The following is a 24,976-nucleotide window of genomic DNA, read 5'->3' as shown; positions in this document are numbered from 1 at the left end:
TCGTCTCCTAGCAACCGTGCGTGAAAATCGCACCGCATCCGCACTTGCTTGCGGATGCTTGCGATTTTCACGCAACCCCATTCATTTCTATGGTGCCTGCGTTACGTGAAAAACGCACAAAGAGGAGCATGCTGCGATTTTCACGCAACGCAAAAGTGATGCGTGAAAATCACCGCTCGTGTGCACAGCCCCATAGAAATGAATGGGTCAGTATTCAGTGCGGGTGCAATGCGTTCACCTCCCGCATCGCATCCGCGCGGAATACTCGCTCGTGTGAAAGGGGCCTAAGGCTGAGTTTCCACACTGAAGTTTTGTTCAGGTTTTTTATTGAAGTTTTTTTTTAAGCCAAAACCAGATATGGGTCATAAAGGGGGAGAAAGCACTTTATATAGGACGGGTGCTACTACTTCTATTATACTCAGTGCAATCCTGGTTTTGGCTTAAAAAATGTCAACAAAAAATCTGAGTGTGGATCCCCAGCCATGTATTCCGAATGAGCAAGAGTGCCGTATACGCCGCTACTGTATATCTCAGATGTAATTTTCGTTAGTCACCATTAGGCTACTGCTGAGTTGATTTTGACCACAGATAACACAGTGATAACTCTCTGAGTACAAATAATGCAGTAGATGTCACCTGGAGTCCTATGTAACACCACAGGTAACACAGTGATAACTCTCTGAGTACAGATCATGTAGTAGATGTCACCTGCAGTCCTATGTAACACCACAGAAAACACAGTGACAACTCTCTGAGTACAGATAAGGCTACTTTCACACTGGCGTTTTGGTTTCCGTTTGTGATATCCGTTCAGGGCTCTCACACGCGGTCCAAAACGGATCAGTTTTGCCCTAATGCATTCTGAATGGAAAAGGATCCGCTCAGAATGCATCAGTTTGCCTCCGTTCCGCCTCCATTCTGCCCTGGAGGCTGACACCAAAAAGCTGCTTGCAGCGTTTTGCTGTCCGCTTGACGAAACTGAGCCAAATGTAAGTCAATGGGGACGGATCCGTTTTCACTGACACAATCTGGCACAATAGAAAACGGGTCCGTCCTCCATTGACTTTCAGTGGTGTTTAAGACGGATCCGTCTTGGCTATGTTACAGATAATACAAACAGATCCGTTCTGAATAAATCCAGATGGTTGTATTATCTAAACGGATCCTTCTGTGCAGATCCATGACGGATCCGCACCAAACGCGAGTGTGAAAGTAGCCTAATGTAGTAGATGTTACCTGCAGTCCTATGTAACACCACAGATAACACAGTGATAACTCTCTGAGTACAGATAATGTAGTAGATGTTACCTGCAGCCCTATGTAACACCACAGATATCACAGTGATAATTCTCTGAGTACAGATAATGTAGTAGATGTTACCTGCAGTCCTATGTAACACCACAGATAACACTGTGATAACTCTCTAAGTACAGATAATGTAGTAGATGTCACCTGCAGTCCTATGTAACACTACAGATAACACAGTGATAACTCTATGAGTACAGAAAATGTAGTAGATGTCACCTGCAGTCCTATGTAACACCACAGATAACACAGTGATAACTCTATGAGTACAGATAATGTAGTAGATGTTACCTGCAGTCCTATGTAACACCACAGATAACACTGTGATAACTCTCTGAGTACAGATAATGTAGTAGATGTCACCTGCAGTCCTATGTAACACTACAGATAACACAGTGATAAGTCTCTGAGTACAGAAAATGTAGTAGATGTTACCTGCAGTCCTATGTAACACCACAGATAACATAGTGATAGCTCTGTGAGGTTAGGTAATGTAGTAGATGTTACCTGCAGTCCTATGTAACACCACAGATAACATAGTGATAGCTCTGTGAGGTTAGGTAATGTAGTAGATGTTACCTGCAGTCCTATGTAACATCACAGATAACATAGTGATAGCTCTGTGAGGTTAGGTAATGTAGTAGATGTTACCTGCAGTCCTATGTAACACCACAGATAACATAGTGATAGCTCTGTGAGGTTAGGTAATGTAGTAGATGTTACCTGCAGTCCTATGTAACATCACAGATAACATAGTGATAGCTCTGTGAGGTTAGGTAATGTAGTAGATGGTACCTGCAGTCCTATGTAACACCACAGATAACATAGTGATAGCTCTGTGAGGTTAGGTAATGTAGTAGATGGTACCTGCAGTCCTATGTAACACCACAGATAACATAGTGATAGCTCTGTGAGGTTAGGTAATGTAGTAGATGGTACCTGTAGTGGCCTATGCCTGTTCCATGGGACTCCAAACTGCTGTCACCTCCTCCTCCTTGCCATGCTGCAGTTGTGTCGTCCTCCTCTTCTGGTGGCAGCAGGTTGGCAAAAGGAAGGAGGTGGTGCCAGGTGGGAGCCCCGCACAGAACTGTCTGAAGCTAGCTGGCATCAGGACATTAAGACTGAGCACTGTGGGCACTGTGGGCACTGTGGGCACTGCGGACTGGGCCTGCTCTATGTTCTGGGGCCCCCCACTCTGGCAATGCACACAGTGAAAATTGTGTGCATTGTCGGGGTGGGTGGCCCTACAAATTGGAGCAGGCCCAGTGCAACCTGGAGTCTGGGGCTGGGTCTGCAGCGGTAAGGGAACACGTCAGCATCTGTGTGCCCTTGGTAGCCTCCTCCTCGGTGGGCCCTTGGTGGTCCACCCCCCCCCCCCCACTCTGTCCCCTTTCAGCCTGTTTCCCAGGACTGTTGGTAACTATGCTTAAACTGTATGTCCAATTTTCTTGTTACTTGTCAAATTTACCAGGTCATGTGAAAAACTGACGGAAGCTCTTTAGTAAATGTGGGCTAATATGATTATATTATAAGAGAGAGGGGAGATACTGTACGTAACAAAGGGAAACAGTCTTTAGCACAGTAAGCAGATAAAGTGAAGAAGGAATGGAAATGTCACCCATATGCACAACATCTCATCCCTGCTCTGTGACTGTATGGAGAAGAATCCATGAAGCAGAGCTGGAACTGTGCATATGGGGGAATAATGCAGACTAACAGATACATAATAATAGATAGATAGATAGATAGATAGATAGATAGATAGATAGATAGATAGATATGAGATAGATAGATAGATAGATAGATAGATAGATAGACACAGATGAGATAAATAGATAGATAGACACAGATGAGATAAATAGATAGATAGATAGATAGATAGATAGATAGATAGATAGATACAGATAGATAGATAGATAGATAGATAGATAGATACAGATAGATAGATAGATAGATAGATAGATAGATAGATAGATAGATAGATAGATAGATAGATAGATAAATAGATAGATAGATACAGATAGATAGATAGATAGATAGATAGATAGATAGATAGATAGATAGATAGATAGAGATAGATAGATAGATAGATAGAGATAGATAGATAGATAGATAGATACAGATAATAGATAGATAGATAGATAGATAGAGATAGATAGATAGATAGATAGATACAGATAATAGATAGATAGATAGATAGATAGATAGATAGATAGATAGATAGATAGATAGATAAATAGATAGATAGATAGATACAGATAGATAGATAGATAGATAGATAGATAGATAGATAGATAGATAGAGATAGATAGATAGATAGAGATAGATAGATAGATAGATAGATAGATACAGATAATAGATAGATAGAGATAGATAGATAGATAGATAGATAGTAGATAGATAGATAATAGATAGATAGATATAGATGATAGATAGATAGATAGATAGATAGATAATAGATAGATAGATAGATAGATAGATAGATAGATAGATAGATATAGATGATAGATAGATAGATAGATAGATAGATAGATAGATAGATAATAGATAGATAGATAATAGATAGATAGATAATAGATAGATAGATATAGATGATAGATAGATAGATAGATAGATAGATAGATAGATAGATAATAGATAGATAGATAATAGATAGATAGATAGATATAGATAATAGATAGATAGATAGATAGATAGATAGATAGATAGATAGATATAGATGATAGATAGATAGATAGATAGATAGATAGATAGATAGATAGATAGATAGATAGATATAGATGATAGATAGATAGATAGATAGATAGATAGATAGATAGATAGATAGATAATAGATAGATAGATAATAGATAGATAGATAGATAGATAGATAGATATAGATGATAGATAGATAGATAGATAGATAGATAGATAGATAGATAGATAGATATAGATGATAGATAGATAGATAGATAGATAGATAGATAGATAGATAGATAGATAGATAGATACTGTAGATAGATAGATAGTAAAGTATAAAGGATGTTCTATGTTATTTATGTTATGTTTTCTATGTTCTGCCACAAGCTATATACTGTATATATTATATTATACAGCTGTTTATGGCTTTGTAACTTCCCTGTCTCCACGTAATGTATAGTTGTTGCCAGGTGATTAGCTGGAAGAATGTAGGGCCATAGTGTTAATTGTGCCCCTGCCGTCTCCTGCCCATCTCAGTAATGCACGGCGCTGCTCCTCATTGTATAACGCACCCTTCCTGTTAAATTACTGCAGCTCAGATTCACTGCCAACAAAGACCATCAGGAATTAAAACCACCTTCCACAGAGCACAAAGGTATAAACCCGCACTATGGCAGCAGCTAAGTACAATGATTAATGCTTTCATATACCTGTAATTTTTTGCACAGCATGTTCTTAATGGTTTGACTGTGAACTTAAGAGTCAAGAGGTTTTTATATTTTCTTTTCTTTTTTTTTCCTGATTTTTTTTTACATATTTATTTTCTCATGGCATGGGAAACGACAACTGCAATCCATGTCTCTTGTAAAGAACCGGTAATGATGGTATCAGGGATAGAGGATATAATAATTCATCCTTCTGATCATGTTATAAATGAGTTACTTTGATGGAGGTTGCAGACTGACGTTATATGTGTGTCTGGGATTTGTGTATCTGACTATTGGGATTCATTACACTGTAAACAACACAATCTCAGACTTTGTATTGAAATGTCCTGTTCCTCAATAAATCATTTAATGCTCATAATGTAATACCCCAGAGTGGTAATACCATTTCTGCACTCCACTACTGTCTCTAATGGTTAACATAAATGTCAGCTGTGTATAATATTATTTATGAAACTGTTATGTTCATGTAATATGCCTGGTTGACCAGCAGGTGGCAGCGCTTATGGCAGAGCTATCTTTAGACAGAATGGAACTTACCATTCCATCCGTTTGGGCAGAAGTGGGCCAGTCCTGTTTCCTACCAAAGGGAGGGGTTGCAGTTCTAGTCAATTCCAGTTTAGACTTAATAGTGGAGCTGAGAAGACATGAAATATGTAGCAGCAAGGGGTAAAAGTTCTCTGGCTGCAGCAGGAGTCTCTCCAAAGGGAAGTAGCTCATAGAGCACCCTGACTCCTTGCTAATTTACTTACTGTCAGGAGGGGGACAACAGCCAAATGCACCCCAATGTAGGGATGCCAGAACCGACCAAAAGTCGGGTAACTAGACCCAAGCAGAGTTTAGTACAGCTGAGAGAAAGCAAGCAAGCTAGCCTGCCAGCCCAGCAAAGAGAGAAAGCAGAGTTATCAAGTTTGCCTGCCAGTTTATGCCAAAACCTGGAACCAAGAGAAAGCCTGAATATTGTCTGGATGCAAGTTTACCCAGGTAAAGCTGCTGAACTTTATCAAGGTCTGGATTCAATATTTATTCTCCAACTCCACCATTAACTATGCCACACCACTCGGCATTCCTGAGACACGATCAGCCCTGGGGGGTGGCACGTTGCAAAAAAACATGTGAATATTAATCTTCAAAGTGGAAATTATTCTTGTCAAGTGTCCTTTTATAAAAGATTACCTAACGAGATAAGATGGCATTCTCCATACGGAAAGACCCCGATAAATAATCTTAGGACCATCGTACACAGGCCAATGATAGGCCAAGCGAGTGTTATGGGCTCCTTACACAGGCTGACAATTTAAACAATCACCCAGCAATGCTCGTTAGCGATGATCTGGCGGTGTAAATGCACCGCCAATCACCTGATATATGAGTAAAACGTTCGATCATCGGGAAATTGTATCTTTTGTGCAGCACAAAAGATCCTTGTTTCCCAGTGGTAGTTTTTGATGTGTAAACACGATCTGCTGCCGGGAAACAGAGAGACAGTATGGGGAAGAGCGATGTCATTAGCGATCGCACCTACCCATACTCTGGAGGAGCTGGAGGAGATCGGTGCATGTAAATGGACTGGTCTCCACCACCAGCAACAAGCAGATTGTTGGGAAGGAATGCTTCCTTCCCGGCAATCTGCTAGATCAGGGATCAGTAATCTTCAGCACTCCAGCTGCTTTGAAACTACAACGCACAGCATGCAAACATGCTCGGCTATTCTTCTAACTCCCACAGAATTGAATAAAGCATTCTGAGAGTTGTAGTTTCTGAACAGCTGGAGTGCCGGAGGTTGCTGATCCCTGTGCTAGATCGTCGTCCTGTGTAAAGGGACCATTACTAACATCGCTCATCCCCGATCATTGACCTGCATCAACATGGCAGCGATCATCTGTTGGAAGCTTGATAGCCCTTAGGAGGTATCCTACTAAACTACACCCACTTTTCTCACCACTTTTTTAAATGGTTGAGATAAGACAAAAATTGCAAATAGTAGGCACCAAAATGTGTGATTTTTTTATTTTCTTTTTTAACATCAAAATACTGTTGTAAATCCTTTGGTTATGGACATGAATCTAACGACTCCAGTCAGTGGGCAGAGCAGCAGTGGAGCAAATTTATCCTAAATATACGGATAAAAGAACATTTAAATTTTTGCCAGGCATAGATTTTCATAGACTGGCATACACCTATGTTCTAAGATAAATCTGCCTCATGTTTCTTTACAATAATGAGGGTCACCTACAAACATATATAAGCCAATTTTGGCGCATATTCTGTCGCACGCCATGTTGTGGCAGAATCTGAGACTTCTTTCCTGCTCACGCCAGGTCTAAAAAAGGGGGCATAGCATGGGTGGGGAAGGGGACAGGATGGCAGGCCCGTCTCATTCATCATTCTCTACACCTGTTTTAGGCAGAGAAAATGGTGTAAATCTACACCAGCAAATAAGCTGTCTTACATTTAGAATCGGTGGTGTATACGCTGGCACCTCTACATAACTTCGGCAATCCACCACCAGCACAAGGCCTTATTAAGACCAGAGTCTAAAATGCCGGTCTTAATAAATGTGCCCCAATGTGTACACCATGGAGAACCATGTCTTTTATTTCTCTTATAGAATATATGACAGCCATAACTGCATGTGGTGGGGTATGGGGGTTGTGGCAGAGAGGTAGTCATATTTAGAAAGCGTCCACTACTTTGGAAGGGCGAAATTAAGGCCCTCAGTTTGTAAGAATCTCTAAATGTATAAAGGCCTGATTGAGAGTTTCCCTTTAGGTGACAACTAAAAGCAATGGAGGAGATTTACCAAAACTGGTGTTACAATTTATTTCACCTTTCATATTTCAGAGCTCCTTTGGAAAATGAAAGGATCAATCTGATTGGTGGCTATGGGCAACTATGCCAGTTTTCTCTTGCACCAGTTTTGATAAATCTCTCCAAACATCTAGAATTCTGCCCTTGTCAAATGTCCATAATAATGTTTACACCAGACTGTGAGAATATCAGAGGATTTTCTGGTGGACCTGGTCTTGACACAATAACAACTCTCAAAGTTCCTGCAGAAGAGGACCCCATTTGAAGATGACTTTGGAGCCAATTGCTTGGCACTAGGCTCTATTTTTCATAAATCGGTTCACAAATAACCTATTTGACCTTATCGAGGGTAGAACATCAGAGAAGACTTGAAAGGAATGCTCTTCTCGGTACTAAGTATAGTATATAAAGTAGGAAAAATGACTTTCTATTTTTGTGGTTCTGCTGCACACTATGGTTCTTACTTCACCATAGGTTTGCCAAACATGAAGGCAAGGAGCCTAGAAACTTCCAAGCAATCTACGGGTGGATTCTTGGCATTGCTGGTTTACTTTTCGCTACCAACATTTTGATAAAGAGGTATCTGACTAAACTCTACAGAACCCTGAGTGAACAGAAAGTGCAGAGCTATTTCCAGAGCAATCATTTGATTTGATTTATAGTCCAGTGATTTCATATCCAGATTTTTCGTTTTCTTTACAAGGCTATTTGGTTATGATATTTTGAACATAGGAATATTAACCGTGCTTCACTCTGAACACACGTTGCCCTGCATGTTTAATGTACAGCAATTACCATCCAAATATAATGAAAATGAATTCTATAGGGAACTATTTATTTCTCTTTCAGCAGTTGAAGGGACTCTGGTCTTTCCAATACTCATGAATTGCAGGATTCCTGGAATGTTTTCCTTTTTTTTTTTTGTCTTCAATAAAATTTACCGCAGGCATATAAACAGAGCTGAGAGCCAAACCTGGAGAGGAATCAGGTTTTAGTGCTACAGTTAAACAGTCAAGAAAATTGAGTACAGCGTACAGATTTTGTCCTGGTATTCAGCATTATAGTGAGGGATTAGCGAGGATCAAAGACAAGGAACAAGTGACTGCTCACTACAGGTTACAGAGAGGCAGCCCCAATATATCAAGGTTATGTCTTGTGTACTCCAGAGTGCTCCATGGCTAACTTTTTTCATATCTAAAAAAATTCTATTATTTTACCTTGGTGGAGGTTTATAGCATCTTGGACCACATGACTGTCAGCTATATAGGAGAATGTGAGAGAACTGAGCTCCAAAAAAAATTACCACTCTCACATCAAAGTTTTTAAAACTAAAGATTCTAACGTTTTTTCCAAGATTTTTAGAATGAGGACCTATCCTCTGGATAGATCTTCAGTATCTGATCGGTGGGTGTGTGACACCCGGGACCCCCGACGATTAGTTATTTGAGAAGGCACTGGTGTTTGCAGTAGCGCTGCGGTCTTCTCTCAGCTTACTAAGCACAGTACTGTACATTATATGGTGGCTGTGATTGGTATCGCAGCTCAGCCCCATTCACTTCAATGGCCCTAGGCCACGTGACCAATGAATGTGACGTCACATGGCCTAAGCTAAGCTGTTAAAAGGCTATAGCGCAAATGTGAGCACCACTGCCTTCTGAAACAGCTGATTGCCGGGGTTCCTGGGTGTTAAACCCCCATCGATAAGACACTAAGGACATTGGTGGAGAAGGATAGGTCATCATTGGTAGAGTCCATGAGTACAGGCTAGAGGATAGGTCATCAGTATAAAAGTCTTTGAGAACCTCTTTAATGTTCCTTAATCCTTTAATAATAATTGTTTGTCTTAGTTTAACACAGCGATGAAGGGTTAGTAACAAAGTCAACACTTTCAACCACGAATGCCCCCCATTTACAGTCAACCTGATCACTTGCATTTATTTTATTTATATTTTTAAAGCTGGACATCTCGTAAAGTACCACACATATCGGGATATAAAAACTCTATTTAGGATACCGTGCTGATTCCCTGATGAAGGACAGCATACCTCCCTCCCCCCTCCTCCTGCTGTAAGATCTCGCGCGTGCGCACAGGGCTCTGCCTGATGCGTCCGTGCGGACTTCTCGATTTGGCTTCTTAAAGCGAAGTGCGCATGCGCCGGCACTTCGCTCAACCCAGGTATGACCTGCACTCTGGCGCCAGCCTCCCAGAGCCCTGTGCGCATGCGCGATATCTTACAGCAGGAGGAGGGGGGAGGGAGGGAGAGCAAGAGGCGGCACAGAGGATTAGGAGGCGTGCAGAAGTCTGGAAAGGCGGCGCTGGGCACGAACGGCGGTGGGTGCGGCCGGCACCTTGCATCCCTTGACATCCCCTTGGGCACCTTATTTCTTTGAGTGACAGGTTAGTAAAACCTGTTTTTTAGCAAAATAAGGCTACGGATCACATTTAGAAGCCCACATTAGGAATCCTGATGAGGCCCTGAACATCAGCATATGTTTAGCTGACAGGGGTGAAACCTGGTGACAGAATCCCTTTAACCACCTCCCGACCGCCTCCCATCCGGAAGGTGGTTGATTCATTCCTCCTGGACGCATCCGTGCGTCATCTCGCGAGACGCGAGATTTCGGTCAGAGCCGGCCAGCGCATGCGCATCGCGGGCCGGCAAAAGTTAAAGAACAAGTTCGCCACCAGCCTGCCAGCAACGATCATTGGCTGGCAGGCTGGCGATTTTCAAAAAATCCAATCACAAGCCATATAACAGATCATATTAGTAAATATGATCTGTTATATGGCTTGTCTGCTCCTCTGCTGGTCCTTTTCGTCGGTTGGATCCAGCAGAGGAGCAGACTGAACTGTGAGTACACCAACACTACACTGTAGCCCCAGATCACCCCCCTGCACCCCAATTAACCCTTTGATCACCCCTTTGATCGCCCCTGTCAATCACTAGTGAAAGGAAAAAAAGTGATCAGTGTAAACCAGGGGTGCACAACCTTTTTTGGTCTGGGGGCCGCATTGTCACATCGCTCTATTTCAAGGGGCCGCAAATAAAAAAATGTTGATCAGCGCTCATCTGCCTATTACACAAGCCAGTGCAAAGTGACTGGGGAGGAGTGATCACTGCCAGTCGTGCTGCAGATAATCGGACATCTTTCATCCTGATAAAATATGCAAATCAGCCGACAAATGAGCGATTCCTTGTTTATCGACTGATCAGCTGCACGATTATACTGGCCAGATATAAGCGCTCCTATGAACACTTGTTCCCAGTAATTGTCCCAAATATCGTGCTGCAGCATAGCCCCTGAAACCGAAGAGTTATACTTACCTGCTCCCCGCCTCTCCGGTTCTTCGAACTGCCCCCGCTGTTTACACCTGGCAGTGCATGGACATGGTCATACACCACTCCAGACAATGACTGGCTTAGGCGGTGATGTGGCCACAAGCAACGTGTCACTGCTGAAGCCAGTCATTGACTGGAGCCGTGCAAGTGACCATGGCCATGCACTGCCAGGTGTAAAAAGAGTAGGAACCGGAAGATGGAGGCAGCGCAGAGGACCAGAGCGGAGTGGAGCAGGTAATTATGAATTTTCTATTTCAGAGGCCATGCTCCAGGCCTCATTTTTACCAGAAAAGTGATGACATTTCCTTCCATCCTGCCTCCTATTTATAAATCAGCGGTTTCCTTCACTGCAGAGGACGGAGCTTACTGGTTATCACATCTCCTGCCAATCCAGTTATAGGCGTCCTGCAGTAACCAGTAAGCACATTACCTTGCTAGAGGGGAAGGCGCCTATTGGTTAACGCTTGAATGACCAGGCCCGAAAAGGCCTTAATGACCAGACACTTTTTTGTGATGTAGCACGCGTGGTGGTTCAAATGGTTGCAACTATCATATTTGTTGGACTACCAAGATAATTTTTGCAGCAATTTTTATTTGGGGGAAACTATACAAAACGTTTTTAAAAAGTATATATTTTTTCAAACTATGGCTCCTTATTCTTTAAATGCAAACTGCAAACTGACACCAAAATAAATTATTATAATTAGTTCTCTATTTTGTGTATTTTGCGATATAATATGAAAAGTTTCACGTGAATGGGGCGGTAATGGTGACGGTTTTGATTGGTGTGGGTGTCTTTTCTTTTATGTATGATTTATTTTTTTTACTTAATATATTTATGCTACATAATATGTCCCCCAAGAGGTCATAAAAAGACCTTGGGGGACACTGTCACTTTTTTAAATTTTGCACTTTTTCATAAAAAGACTGTGGTGGGACAGTGAACACTCTTTTATTAAGCACTTTTTCCTTTTTATTTTATTTTTTAATTTATTTAGTTTTCAGATTTTTTTTGTCTTTTTTTTTAAATATATTTTTACCACATATTTTGTCCCCAAGAGGTCACTGAAAGACCTTTGGGAGACAATAAGTGACTTTTTTTTGTACTATTTCCACTGTAACTGGAGCATCCAAAGGAGCCCCAGTTACAGGGAAAGCAGCCTGCTGCGGGGGCTTTGTACCAGGGCAGCGCTCCTCTGTTCCCGAGACACCCAGAGATCACGTGATCGCTGGGTCTACACTGCAGAGCGCTCATAGAGGAGAAGGCAGAAGCACTAATAAAGCGCTGTCTTCTCCTCGGCTTCCCCGCTCTCACTAATAGCCGGGGACCCTTTTCGCTCCTGCTACAGTGCACAAGCAAAACCTGTGATCCATCTGCTGTGCGGCGCTCTGTGCAGAAGCACAGCTGATTGCAGGATCAGCTGTGTTTCTGCCCAGCAGGGCGGGGGCCGCAAACCATGGCTCTGTTGTGCACCCCTGGTGTAAACTGTCACTTTTTTTTTTCACTGGTATTGACTGTTAGGTTTTAGGGATAGTTTAGGCCCCTTGGTTAGGTAGTTTAGCGTGGGTTAGCGCCCAGCCCACCGCACCGCAGTCACTTATTCGCTGTTTAGTGTATCGCTAATCAGCATTTGTACTTTTATAGTATCTGTAAGTGATCAAAACTGATCACGGTCAGATCTATAATAGTATTAGTGTCACCTTAGCTTGCCCTCCACCCAAAACGCAGTGTTTGCCCGATCAGGCCTGATCGGTCGCCCACACGTGCGTTCACCCACGCCCGCCCCTGCACATTCACTTTACACGCGCTGCGGCGATAAAAAAATCTGTTTTGATATTTTTTATCAACCGCAGCGGCCTCCGGTACTTCGCTAGCCTCCCCTTTGTAAGACAGGTTTGCTTTTTTTCTTGGGTAGTCTCAGGGAATACCCCTAAATTTAGTAGTCCAAAATGTCAAACAGGGGGTATTCTTCTGAAGAGGCCTACAGGATTCTGACCCAGTCGGATGAGGAATGGGAACCCTCATCTGACGAATCTAGCGGGTCAGAATATGAACCTGTAGAAAGCAGTGGCTCTCTGACCCAAAGTTCGGACGAGGAGGTGGAGGTCCCTGATAGCACCAGGCGTACCCGGCCCCGTGTCGCTAGACCACAGGTTACGCAGGATCCGCTTCAAGAGCAGCAGAGTGGGGCTGTCGCTGCCGGATCACATGGTGAGGCATACACCAGCAGAGCAGCCCTTCCTGGACCTAGTACCAGCACTGCCGTACAACATGGTGAAGTAGCGAGCACCAGAAGGGCAGTTGAAGCTGGTACGGTGGCACGTGCAGTAGTTACCCCGTCGCAGCCACCGCACAGACAGGCCCGTAGAGCCCCTAGAATCCCTGAGGTGCTGGCAAACCCTGATTGGCAGTCACCAACTTCAGCCGCACCAATAGTTCCCCCTTTTACCGCCCAGTCTGGAGTTCGGGTTGAGACGGCTCATATCGGTTCGGCCCTGGGATTTTTTGAGCTGTTCTTGACTGCGGAGCTCTTAGACTTAGTTGTGACAGAAACAAACCAGTATGCCACACAATTTATAACCGCAATCCCGGGAAGCTTTTATGCCCAGCCTTTCTGGTGGAAACCAGTCCAAGTTTCCGAAATTAAAATTTTTCTGGGCCTTCTCCTCAACATGGGTCTAACTAAAAAGCATGAATTGCGGTCATATTGGTCCACGAACCCAATTCATCACATGCCCATGTTCTCTGCTGCTATGTCCAGGACACGATTTGAGACCATCCTGCGTTTCCTGCATTTTAGCGACAACACCACCTCCCGTCCCAGAGGCCACCCAGCTTTTGACCGGCTCCACAAAATTCGGCCCCTCATAGACCATTTCAACCAGAAATTTGCAGATTTGTATACCCCCGAGCAAAACATCTGCATAGACGAGTTCCTTATACATTTTACCGGGCGCCTTGGCTTCAAACAATACATCCCAAGCAAGCGTGCCCGGTATGGGGTCAAATTGTATAAGCTCTGTGAAAGGGCCACAGGCTATACCCACAAATTTCGTGTCTATGAGGGAAAAGATCAGACCCTGGAGCCGGTCGGTTGCCCTGACTACCTGGGGAGCAGTGGGAAGACAGTCTGGGACTTGGTGTCACCCTTATTCGGCAAGGGGTACCATCTTTATGTGGACAATTTCTACACAAGTGTGGCCCTCTTTAGGCATTTGTTTCTAGAACGGATTTGCGCCTGTGGCACCGTGCGACCTAGTCGCCGGGGCTTCCCCCAACGGCTCGTTACCACCCGTCTTGCAAGGGGGGAGAGGGCTGCCTTGTGTAACGAAGAACTGCTCGCGGTGAAATGGAGAGACAAGCGTGACGTTTACATGCTCTCCTCCATTCACGCAGACACGACAATCCAAATTGAGCGAGCAACCCGTGTCATTGAAAAGCCCCTCTCAGTCCACGACTATAATTTGCTCATGGGAGGGGTGGAATTCAATGACCAGATGTTGTCTCCGTATTTAGTTTCCCGCAGAACCAGACGCTGGTATAAGAAGGTGTCTGTATATTTGATTCAATTGGCGCTGTATAATAGTTTTGTTCTCTACAGTAAGGCTGGGAGAACACGATCCTTCCTCAAATTCCAGGAAGAGATCATGAGAACCTCCTGTATCCAGAAGGTTCCGTGGCCCCATCCACCAGTGTAGTTAGCCGTCTACATGAGCGACATTTTCCCAATGTCGTTGCTGGTACCTCAACCCAACCGTCACCCCGAAAAAGATGTCGTGTCTGTAGCAGGAGTGGAATAGGGCGTGACACCCGCTATTTCTGTCCTGACTGTCCTGACCACCCTGCCCTATGCTTAGGAGAGTGTTTCCGGAAGTACCACACACAGGTACACCTAGCATAGGGATCACATCTCACCAGGACAGGCACACAGGGCTATTAGGGCCCATTCACTCACAGCTGCTGCAAACGTCTCCTTTCACATGGGACAAAGTGCATAACGTACTTCGCCACATCTTTGGGCTATTTGCGCTTTGCACATTGACCCATGGGGAAGGAGAGGTTTGTTCTATAAAGGTAAAAAAAACAAAAAAAAAAAAACACCAGTAAGCAAAAAGGTTAATGTTCAGTTCAAAAAGTTAAAGTTTATATGTTCTCTTCGAAAGTTAATAAAATTATTGTGTTGCGGCCTGGTTTTTTCTTTTTTTTTTTTTTTTTTTTTACCTTCCAGGTGGACCAACCGATCGACTAGCTGCAGCACTGATGTGCATTCTGACAGAAGCATTGCGCTGCTGTCAGATTACACGCAAGTCGGTGTATGCGGCGCTGCAAGACGAGATTTCTCCTCTGCAGTAAAAGATACGTTTGCCGAGGCTTGTGAGCTGAGGAGGTGGCGGTGTTCATATGCTTTGGCAAACACTTTGTATATAAAAAAATAAATAAAAATCCCGGCAATGATTTATTCATCCACATCGATTGATGTGAATGGAGAAATCTGGTTTGCCAGGGCATACGAGCTAAGTGGGTATGGATGTTGGGCGGAGCTCCTATGTCCTGGCAGACGCCTTTCCCCTCCTTTTTTTTTTGGCAGAGATTTTTTCATCCACATTGATCGATGCGAATGAAGAAATCTGTGCCGTTCATTTTTTTCTTTCAGCCCAGAGGCTGAACGGAAAAAAAAAATCTCATTACCCGTATGCTCAATATAAGGAGAATAGCAGAAACTCCTAATGCTGGCCATACATGTAATGATTGCGGAGACCCTCAAATGCCAGGGCAGTACAAACACCCCACAAATAACACCATTTTGGAAAGAAGACACCCCAAGGTATTCGCTGAGGGGCATATTGAGTCCATGAAAGATTGAAATTTTTGTCCCAAGTTAGCGGAAAGGGAGACTTTGTGAGAAAAAAAATCAAAAAAATCAATTTCCGCTAACTTGTGCCAATTTTTTTTTTTTCTATGAACTCGCCATGCCCCTCACGGAATACCTTGGGGTGTCTTCTTTCCAAAATGGGGTCACATGTGAGGTATTTATACTGCCCTGGCATTTTAGAGGCCCCAAAGCGTGAGAAGAAGTCTGGTATCCAAATGTCTGAAAATGCCCTCCTAAAAGGAATTTGGGCCCCTTTGCCCACCTAGGCTGCAAAAAAGTGTCACACATGTGGTATCTCCGTATTCAGGAGAAGTTGGGGAATGTGTTTTGGGGTGTCATTTTACATATACCCATGCTGGGTGAGATAAATATCTTGGTCAAATGCCAACTTTGTATAAAAAAATGGGAAAAGTTGTCTTTTGCCAAGATATTTCTCTCACCCAGCATGGGTATATGTAAAATGACACCCCAAAACACATTCCCCAACTTCTCCTGAATACGGAGATACCACATGTGTGACACTTTTTTGCAGCCTAGGTGGGCAAAGGGGCCCACATTCCAAAGAGCACCTTTCGGATTTCACAGGTCATTTACCTACTTACCACACATTTGGGCCCCTAGAATGCCAGGGCAGTATAACTACCCCACAAGTGACTCCATTTTGGAAGGAAGACACCCCAAGGTATTCCGTGAGGGGCATGGCGAGTTCCTAGAATTTTTTATTTTTTGTCACAAGTTAGTGGAAAATGATGATTTTTTTTTTTTTTTTCATACAAAGTCTCATATTCCACTAACTTGTGACAAAAAATAAAAACTTCCATGAACTCACTATGCCCATCAGCGAATACCTTGGGGTGTCTTCTTTCCAAAATGGGGTCACTTGTGGGGTAGTTATACTGCCCTGGCATTCTAGGGGCCCAACTTTTCCCATTTTTTTATACAAAGTTGGCATTTGACCAAGATATTTATCTCACCCAGCATGGGTATATGTAAAATGACACCCCAACTGAACACATGACTAAACAGGGCCTTTTCTGGGACGCAGCGAAAGCAGTACTGAGAGGCAGAATAATGTCGTACACGGCGGGAAAGAGAAGAGAGGAAAGGAATAAGTTTGAGGAAGCCACGATGCAGGTTCGGAAAACGTACACTGAGTTCCTTCTAAACCCCTCTGACTCTAATAAGTTACTCTGGGTAACAGCTAAGCATAACTTTGACTACTGTCAAGAAGGGAGGGAGAAGTGGGCCAGTGACTATCAGAGGGCTAAGTTCTTTCGCCTGGGTAATAAAGCGGGGCAGCTGCTGGCAAATTTAACACGCCCCTTTGCTAAGCAGCCATTACTACAGCCTCTTAAGGACGGGAGGGGGAAGTTATGTACTCAGCCGAAAGAGATAGTAGAAACCCTGGGGGACTTTTACCAGAAACTGTACCACAGTGACCCCTTTGAACCAAGTGATGCGAAGGGCCGATTGGACCAAGTTGATTTGCCGCAACTATCTAGGGACGCGGTAGAAAAGTTAAATGGTGAGATACGGGAGGAGGAGGTACAAGAGACCATAAAATCCCTGTCAAATGGCAAGGCACCAGGCCCCGACGGGTTCCCCGCGGAATTGTACAAAGCAATGCACCAAGAATTAGTCCCTACTTTGACCAGGTTGTTCAATAGCATTATGGAAGGGGGAAGCCTACCTGACACTGGAAAGATGGCCTATATCAAGGTCCTCCCGAAACCGGGAAAGGATTTGACCCAGCCAAGCGCGTATAGGCCTATATCCTTGATTAACCAGGACGTCAAGATCCTATCCAAAATCTTGGCTAATAGGCTGGCTACTTGCGTGCCTGATCTAATTGGCTCCCACCAAGTAGGTTTCATGAAAGGCAGGTCAGCGGTGACTAATGTCCGTAAAGTCTTGGCCGCCCTGAGCTCGAAGAAGGAAGGGAACAAGGGACCATGTCCAGCATTGCTTGCCATAGATGCCGAAAAGGCTTTTGACAGTGTTAGCTGGCAATGGCTGGACTTGGTACTGGATAGATTTAATATTAAAGGTCATTTTCGGAACTACCTTAAGGCACTTTATGAAAATCCCCAGGCAAGAGTGAATATACCAGGTTTCCTGTCCAAGTCCATTTCACTCAGCAAAGGTACGAGACAGGGATGCCCCCTATCCCCGTTGCTCTTTAATTTGGCCATGGAACCTATGGCTAGATGGCTATTGAAATCTGATGTCTTTGAGGGGATTAAAATAGGGAGCAGGGAGTTAAAGTTAAGCTGTTTTGCGGATGACATACTGTTATATCTGGGAGCCCCTGAAAGACAACTAGATAGAATATTAGAAGCCTTGGCCGAATACGGTAAGGTGACGGGATTCAGGATCAATATAGACAAGAGCCAGTTACTGTTTCTAGGACATGGACCTCACGGTGGGAGCCAATTGGACAATGGAGTGGAGATTAGGAAGGATTATCTGATTTACCTGGGCATTAAGATTGGACGTACTCCGAGCTCAATATATTCGCTCAATTATCCCCCTCTATTTTTGAAAATTGAAAAGGAGTTAGACAAATGGAGAGAGCTACCCTTATCCTTATGTGGGAGAGCGCATTTAATTAAAATGATGAGCTTACCAAAATTACTCTACCCGCTTCAAATTATCCCGCTATTGCTAAAACACGTAGATGTCATAAGGATCCAGAGAGCATTTAACCGCTTCCTGTGGAAAGCAAAAAGACCCCGTATTGCATATGCCAAGCTGACAATGCTAAAGTACGAAGGGGGGCTACAACTTCCAAATGTAAGACACTATAACTTGGCGTCGTTATTTAGGCATATACGAGACTGGGTGTGGGGGACAAGTCATTACTCGGCGACTATGTTCGAGAAGGAACTGGCTGGCAGGGAGAATTTGGAGGCCCTGCTACATTCCAAACTAAGGGACATCCCAACAAACATCAAGCAGGAGGTTTTACTAAAAGATACTTTAATGGCGTGGAAGGCGATTAGAAAGATATATGGGCTCCCCTATTATATTTCACCAAGGTTACCTTTGTGGTCATTGCCAGCGTTTCCCCAAGGTAGGGAAAATAGGCTATTCCAGACATGGAGAAGCAAGAACATTAGGAGACTTAGTGACCTGTTGCAGCATAACAGTTCTCAGTGGCTGTCCTGGGAGCAAGTGAAGGAGAAGTATGACCTTCCGGACACACAGTACCTGCCCTACCAGCAGATTAAAAGCTATTGCAGAGCGCAGGCGAATTCATTGGGCGAATCTGATAGGTTGGCATGGTTTGCGGCCCTACTGGGCAGTGATAGCTCCCCTATGTCTTTGTCAGACCTGCACCACAGGCTCCACAATATTCAAACAATAGGACTAGTTAAACAGGCCTATAAACCATGGGAAAGGGAACTCGCTGACCAAAACATTGGAAAAAAAATGAAAGAGGGACTGGAATGTCTGAGGCGAGCGACATATAATGAACAATGGAGGGAGTCGCAACTGAGACTAATGCACAGGGCAACTTATGCGTTCAATCTGTCCTATCAGGATGCGCCTACGCACTATTTGCGAGAATGCCCCAAGTGTGATCTCTCGAGGGCGGGGCTCCTGCATGCCATATGGGAGTGTTCAAAATTACAACCGCTGTGGCAGCAAGCAGTGGCGACAATAAAAGAGGTCTGGGGAGTGGTAGTGGGGCTAACTCCCCAACAATGCATCTTTCACTATATACCGAGGAACCAAGATGAGGAAATGGGATCAGTGGTTATTAAGGCAGGGGTGCATCTTTTGCTGATGTCTGTGAAAAAGTCTTTATTAAGACACTGGTTGGAAAGGGAGGTTCCATCATGGGATGAAGTGCTCGGAACGATGAAAGATATCCTCTATTTAGAAAGATTAGAAGTGGAACAGGACAAAGAAGTGTTAGTGGGGAAGTTCATGAGAAAATGGAAGAGTTTTGTCGAGAAGTTCTTATTCCCCTGTGAAATCAAAGAGCTGATGAGCCCATTCAAGCTGACCAAATGGTATTTGGAAGCGCAACTTGCTAACCGATTGGGGAAACTGGAGGTATAAGGAGATGCGAGTGATCTTAAGGAGGGGAAGAAGTAGCTCAAGAGGGTTATCCAATGACCAGACTAGGGTTCCAGGGGCGGGGAGATGGGGGTGGGGGGAAAAGTTTTATAAAATATAAGTGGGGGAATCGTACGGTGATGTATATTTGTGCAATTCCTATGTACTGCTTTATACCTGATAGGTTATCTGCTGGTGTGCTCATTGTATGATTCCTGCTACTTCAATAAAGCGATGTTTAAAAAAAAAAAATGACACCCCAAAACACATTCCCCAACTTCTCCTGAATACGGAGATACCACATGTATGACACTTTTTTGCAGCCTAGGTGGGCAAAGGGGCCCACATTCCAACGAGCACCTTTCGGATTTCACTGGCCATTTTTTACAGAATTTGATTTCAAACTCCTTACCACACATTTGGGCCCCTAGAATGCCAGGGCAGTATAACTACCCCACAAGTGACCCCATTTTGGAAAGAAGACACCCCAAGGTATTCCGTGAGGGGCATGGCGAGTTCCTAGAATTTTTTATTTTTTGTCACAAGTTAGTGGAAAATGATTATTTTTTTTTTTTTTTTTTTTTTCTTACAAAGTCTCATATTCCACTAACTTGTGACAAAAAATAAAAACTTCCATGAACTCACTATGCCCATCAGCGAATACCTTGGGGTGTCTTCTTTCCAAAATGGGGTCACTTGTGGGGTAGTTATACTGCCCTGGCATTCTAGGGGCCCAAATGTGTGGTAAGGAGTTTGAAATCAAATTCTGTAAAAAATGACCAGTGAAATCCGAAAGGTGCTCTTTGGAATATGGGCCCCTTTGCCCACCTAGGCTGCAAAAAAGTGTCACACATGTGGTATCTCCGTATTCAGGAGAAGTTGGGGAATGTGTTTTGGGGTGTAATTTTACATATACCCATGCTGGGTGAGAGAAATATCTTGGCAAAAGACAACTTTCCCCATTTTTTTATACAAAGTTGGCATTTGACCAAGATATTTATCTCACCCAGCATGGGTATATGTAAAAAGACACCCCAAAACACATTCCCCAACTTCTCCTGAATATGGAGATACCACATGTGTGACACTTTTTTGCAGCCTAGGTGGGCAAAGGGGCCCATATTCCAAAGAGCACCTTTCGGATTTCACTTTTTTGCAGCTTAGGTGGGCAAAGCGGCCCACATTCCAAAGAGCACCTTTCGGATTTCACCGGCCATTTATTACAGAATTTGATTTCAAACTCCTTACCACACATTTGGGCCCCTAGAATGCCAGGGCAGTATAACTACCCCACAAGTGACCCCATTTTGGAAAGAAGACACCCCAAGGTATTCGCTGATGGGCATAGTGAGTTCATAGAAGTTTTTATTTTTTGTCACAAGTTAGTGGAATATGAGACTTTGTAATAAGAAAAATAAATTAAAAAAATCATCATTTTCCACTAACTTGTGACAAAAAATAAAAAGTTATATGAACTCACTATGCCCATCAGCGAATACCTTAGGGTGTCTACTTTCCGAAATGGGGTCATTTGTGGGGTGTTTGTACTGTCTGGGCATTGTAGAACCTCAGGAAACATGACAGGTGCTCAGAAAGTCAGAGCTGCTTCAAAAAGCGGAAATTTAATTTTAGCCGTTTATACTTGTTACCTAAAGAAATACATTTTTTAGTGCAATTACTCAATGTGGATTTAAAACTCTCCCACTTATCCTCAATATTATTAAGTGACAGTAGCTGCTCCCAGTCTATGTCCTGAAATTCTGCCCTCAACCCAAAGAAATTAGCCTTTTTGAAATTTAGTTTCTTTGCTCTGCCTTTAGTTTCTTTGGTCTGAGCTTCTACAAACTGGCCCATAAAGTGGTCCTAAATCTTAAAAAAAAATATGATGAAGACAAGCAATAAAAATGTAAAGGAAACAGGATAGAAAACACAACTGACATTGACATAAGCAGAGAAACCATAATTACAGGTACCTAATAATGAAGTCTCCTATGTTCTAAAATCATCTTTTTGCAGTGCACCACAAAATATTAAAACTAACATGTTATCTAAATGTCTTCTGGACTGTCACGCTCTATTACCTATTGTCACAAGACTTAATAATGATACACTATTACAGCATGAATCACTGCTTCTAGAAATTAGTATAAGCATGGGCGGGAAGAATCATCTGAGATCTAGTATCTGCTCACGATCTACATGAGAGCCCACGTAGCACACCAATCCAACAAGCTCTGGGTGCGTCTTCCATAAAGGATTGTAGAACACATCATTTTTATTGAACATGTCTCCTTCAGGCCTCATGCACATGACCGTGTTTTTCACCTGTGTTCCTTCCACATTTATTGCACATAGCACCCTGGCCTATTCATTTCCATGGGGCCATGCACACATCTGTTTTTTTGCAGATCCATGTGATTGTTCCATTAATTATAGAATATGTCCTGTTCCAGTCCACATTGCAGACGAGAATAGTCATTTCTATTGATGGGGATGAGAAAAATACCCAAACTCTTTAATATCTACTAGATTTAATTGTAAAAAATTGTGTTGATTCCCATGACTCACAATTACAATTCACCAACTACACAAATTAGCAGACTAGTGGAAGGTTTGCCATAAAGGATCTCCTTGATGAGTGCTGCGCTCTTAGCAAACCAGTTATTAGGCAACAAGTGGTCACATACAGCACTTCTTCTGCACATTGGCCCTCTAGTGTATATGCCTGGACCAGTCCTTTGAGTATTTCTACCCATGCCTTGGTCATAGGCTCAATAGTTGGCAATTCCTATGCTACACGTCCCCCACACAGAAGTCTTTAGGGAATGTAAAGATCATTGAATTGTGATGAGAATTTTGTGACAGATTTGTATTCTTAGTCATTTACTGTTATTTATACTGGGGGTATCTGCAATTATTGTAATGTTATGCATTGTTCATGTTTTGGTCGTAATTTCAATTTATGGATATGGTTGGCAGGAACAGGGCTAACCACCCTGATCCTCCCCTTTTATTAGGAGTGGGCTGGATCTGCTTCTTGCCAGGAGGGGGAGTTCCAGTATAGAGACAGAGAGAATACACATGGCAGAGCTATTACTCTTGGAAGAGATTCCCCGGAGATAACAACTAAAGTCAGCCGCAAGAAAATACTTGAAAGACAAGACAGCAGAGTAAACAGATGAAAACCTGAATAATAGATACTGCTGTAAGGTGAGGGACTATGGCTCAGACACCCATCACCCAGACTACTACTAGGCCAATTACAATACAAGTTTAGACCTGATAGTAGACATCTACACCAACAAGTGCTAAGTTGCAGCCATCCAACCTGCCTCTATACTTCTTTACTGGTGTCCGAAATTGCACTTTGAATCCACTACTATTGAATGTACAGTAACTGAAGTTATACTTTGCACGTAGTATAAAGAGACTGTTATACGTTCACTTTGGGCCTCATTCTTCAAACTCCATTTCCACAGCACTGATCCCCAGGGAGCAATGACCTGAGAGAGTACACAGTGACACAACACTTCATCAGGGTCACTACCACTCCCATCCTCTGCACCAGCTTCTCTGGGGCTTGCTGCAGAGGCTGTCTGCATTTTTCCTTTTAATGCTGTTTAATTTAGCGATCTTCTACAATATACACGGAAATCCAATTATACAAATGTATGAGAAAGATCCATGTCTCTGGCTTTTATACGTTACACTGTTCATACACATTCAATAGCTGTCACAACCCCCTATAAACATACAAATACAACCTGTCAAGCATACATGTGTTCTGAATAGGGCGAGGGCAGTCAGACATTGTCAGTCTCCTAATTCACTGCCCCCCTCCTTCGTTAAGTTTTGTTATAAGTCCATGCACTTACACACAGCAATGGAGTCATGTTACTCACCTCTTCAGTTTTCTCCTCTGCCTTCTGCAGCAATAATAAAAAGCTTGCAGGTGATCAGGGCTTGTCACCTTGCAGCTTGCTAGGAGAATGGTTTAAGTCCTGTGCTTTCAATGTAAATTCTCTTAGCTATTTTAAGCTGCAGCTAAGAGCTAAAGCAGGAAACTGAAATTTATTCTAAGCTCTAGACATGTCAACGCTGCAAAACAAAGGTTCAATTTATAGGCTATCTCATTACGTAAAGTCAATCACTTGGTGTTAGGTGCAAGTTACCAGCATGATATTTGCACTGATGTGGCTGTTCTCAAGTAGACCTCCCTGTATTTAAATCCCCAGAGACGTACAATTTGTATTTGTCACACATGTCAAATATAGAGTCCTATCTTCTGAACTTGACTGGTGTATCTAAGGTAAGTGATGAAAATAGAGTTCTTGTACCCCAGCCACACAGGGGTTTCCCTGAAATAGGAAAAAAGGAATTACCATGTCTATTATGCATATTAATATTAATACATTCTGATAACATTAACCCATGAGATATTTGCCAACAGTTCTGATTTTCATAGGACAGTCACATGACCTAGCTGACCAAAAGGATGTTTATACTAATTGAATTTGAGTTGTGTATGCAGATAAGAAGGGGTGCAAATACCATGCAGTTTGGGGTTCATTAACTATATATATATATATGTTGAGACAATGAAGGGTATAGTCAAGGTGCGCAAGAAGTAGGTTCCTGTGCAGAGGCCACCCACCATCAGCTGATAGAGATACGTAGGGATATGTCGATGACTTTCCTTTCATCTGTGCCCCGTTGGACCTCACCTGCTTGGCTTTATCTTACACTTTTCATTAAAAGCTACATTTTACTCAGTGATATGATAAGAATTTGCATGGTCTGTTTTCTTCATTCATGTATTGATGTATGTTCAGTCCTATTTAGAGATGAGTGACGTTTTGAAAAATTTGATTTGGCAACATTGAAGTTAGCCAAGAAATTTGATTAGTTCCGAGTTAATTAATCACTAATCATTATAAATCAGGTATACCCAGGCCACTCTGCCTTAGGGTATAGCCACACAGCTCCCCATGAAGACTGCACTGTATAGACCTTCATCATTATTAATGGCCATGCGACACCTTTAAACAGAGGCTGTTGCTCGTATGGGGTCTGGCTGGTTAGCTGGGGGCACAATATGCCTATTATTGCTGTTCTGGCTTGCAATCTCCTGCAGGTTATTTGACAGTAAACACTGAATATTAATCTGCTCTGGCAT

General features: G+C 43.0%; 1 protein-coding gene across 4 annotated transcripts in view; it reads right to left on the bottom strand.

Moving 5' to 3' along the window:
- The window catches only part of HDAC9 (histone deacetylase 9), a 557,952-nt gene that overhangs the window by 176,749 nt on the left and 356,227 nt on the right, over nt 1-24,976 (bottom strand). The window contains exon 1 of one of the 4 annotated variants that reach the window (XM_040433686.1): nt 23,703-23,774. The exons of the other annotated variants lie outside the window; for them this stretch is intronic. The gene's annotated coding sequence lies outside the window, so the exon portion shown is untranslated. Of the gene's footprint in view, nt 1-23,702; nt 23,775-24,976 lie in introns of those variants that run through there. 4 annotated transcript variants of the gene reach the window in all.

The sequence above is a fragment of the Bufo bufo genome, chromosome 5, assembly GCF_905171765.1.
Source record: "Bufo bufo chromosome 5, aBufBuf1.1, whole genome shotgun sequence".
Taxonomy (NCBI): domain Eukaryota; kingdom Metazoa; phylum Chordata; class Amphibia; order Anura; family Bufonidae; genus Bufo; species Bufo bufo.
Note: the sequence above shows the minus strand (reverse complement) of the source record. Positions and strands in the feature narration are given on the sequence as shown.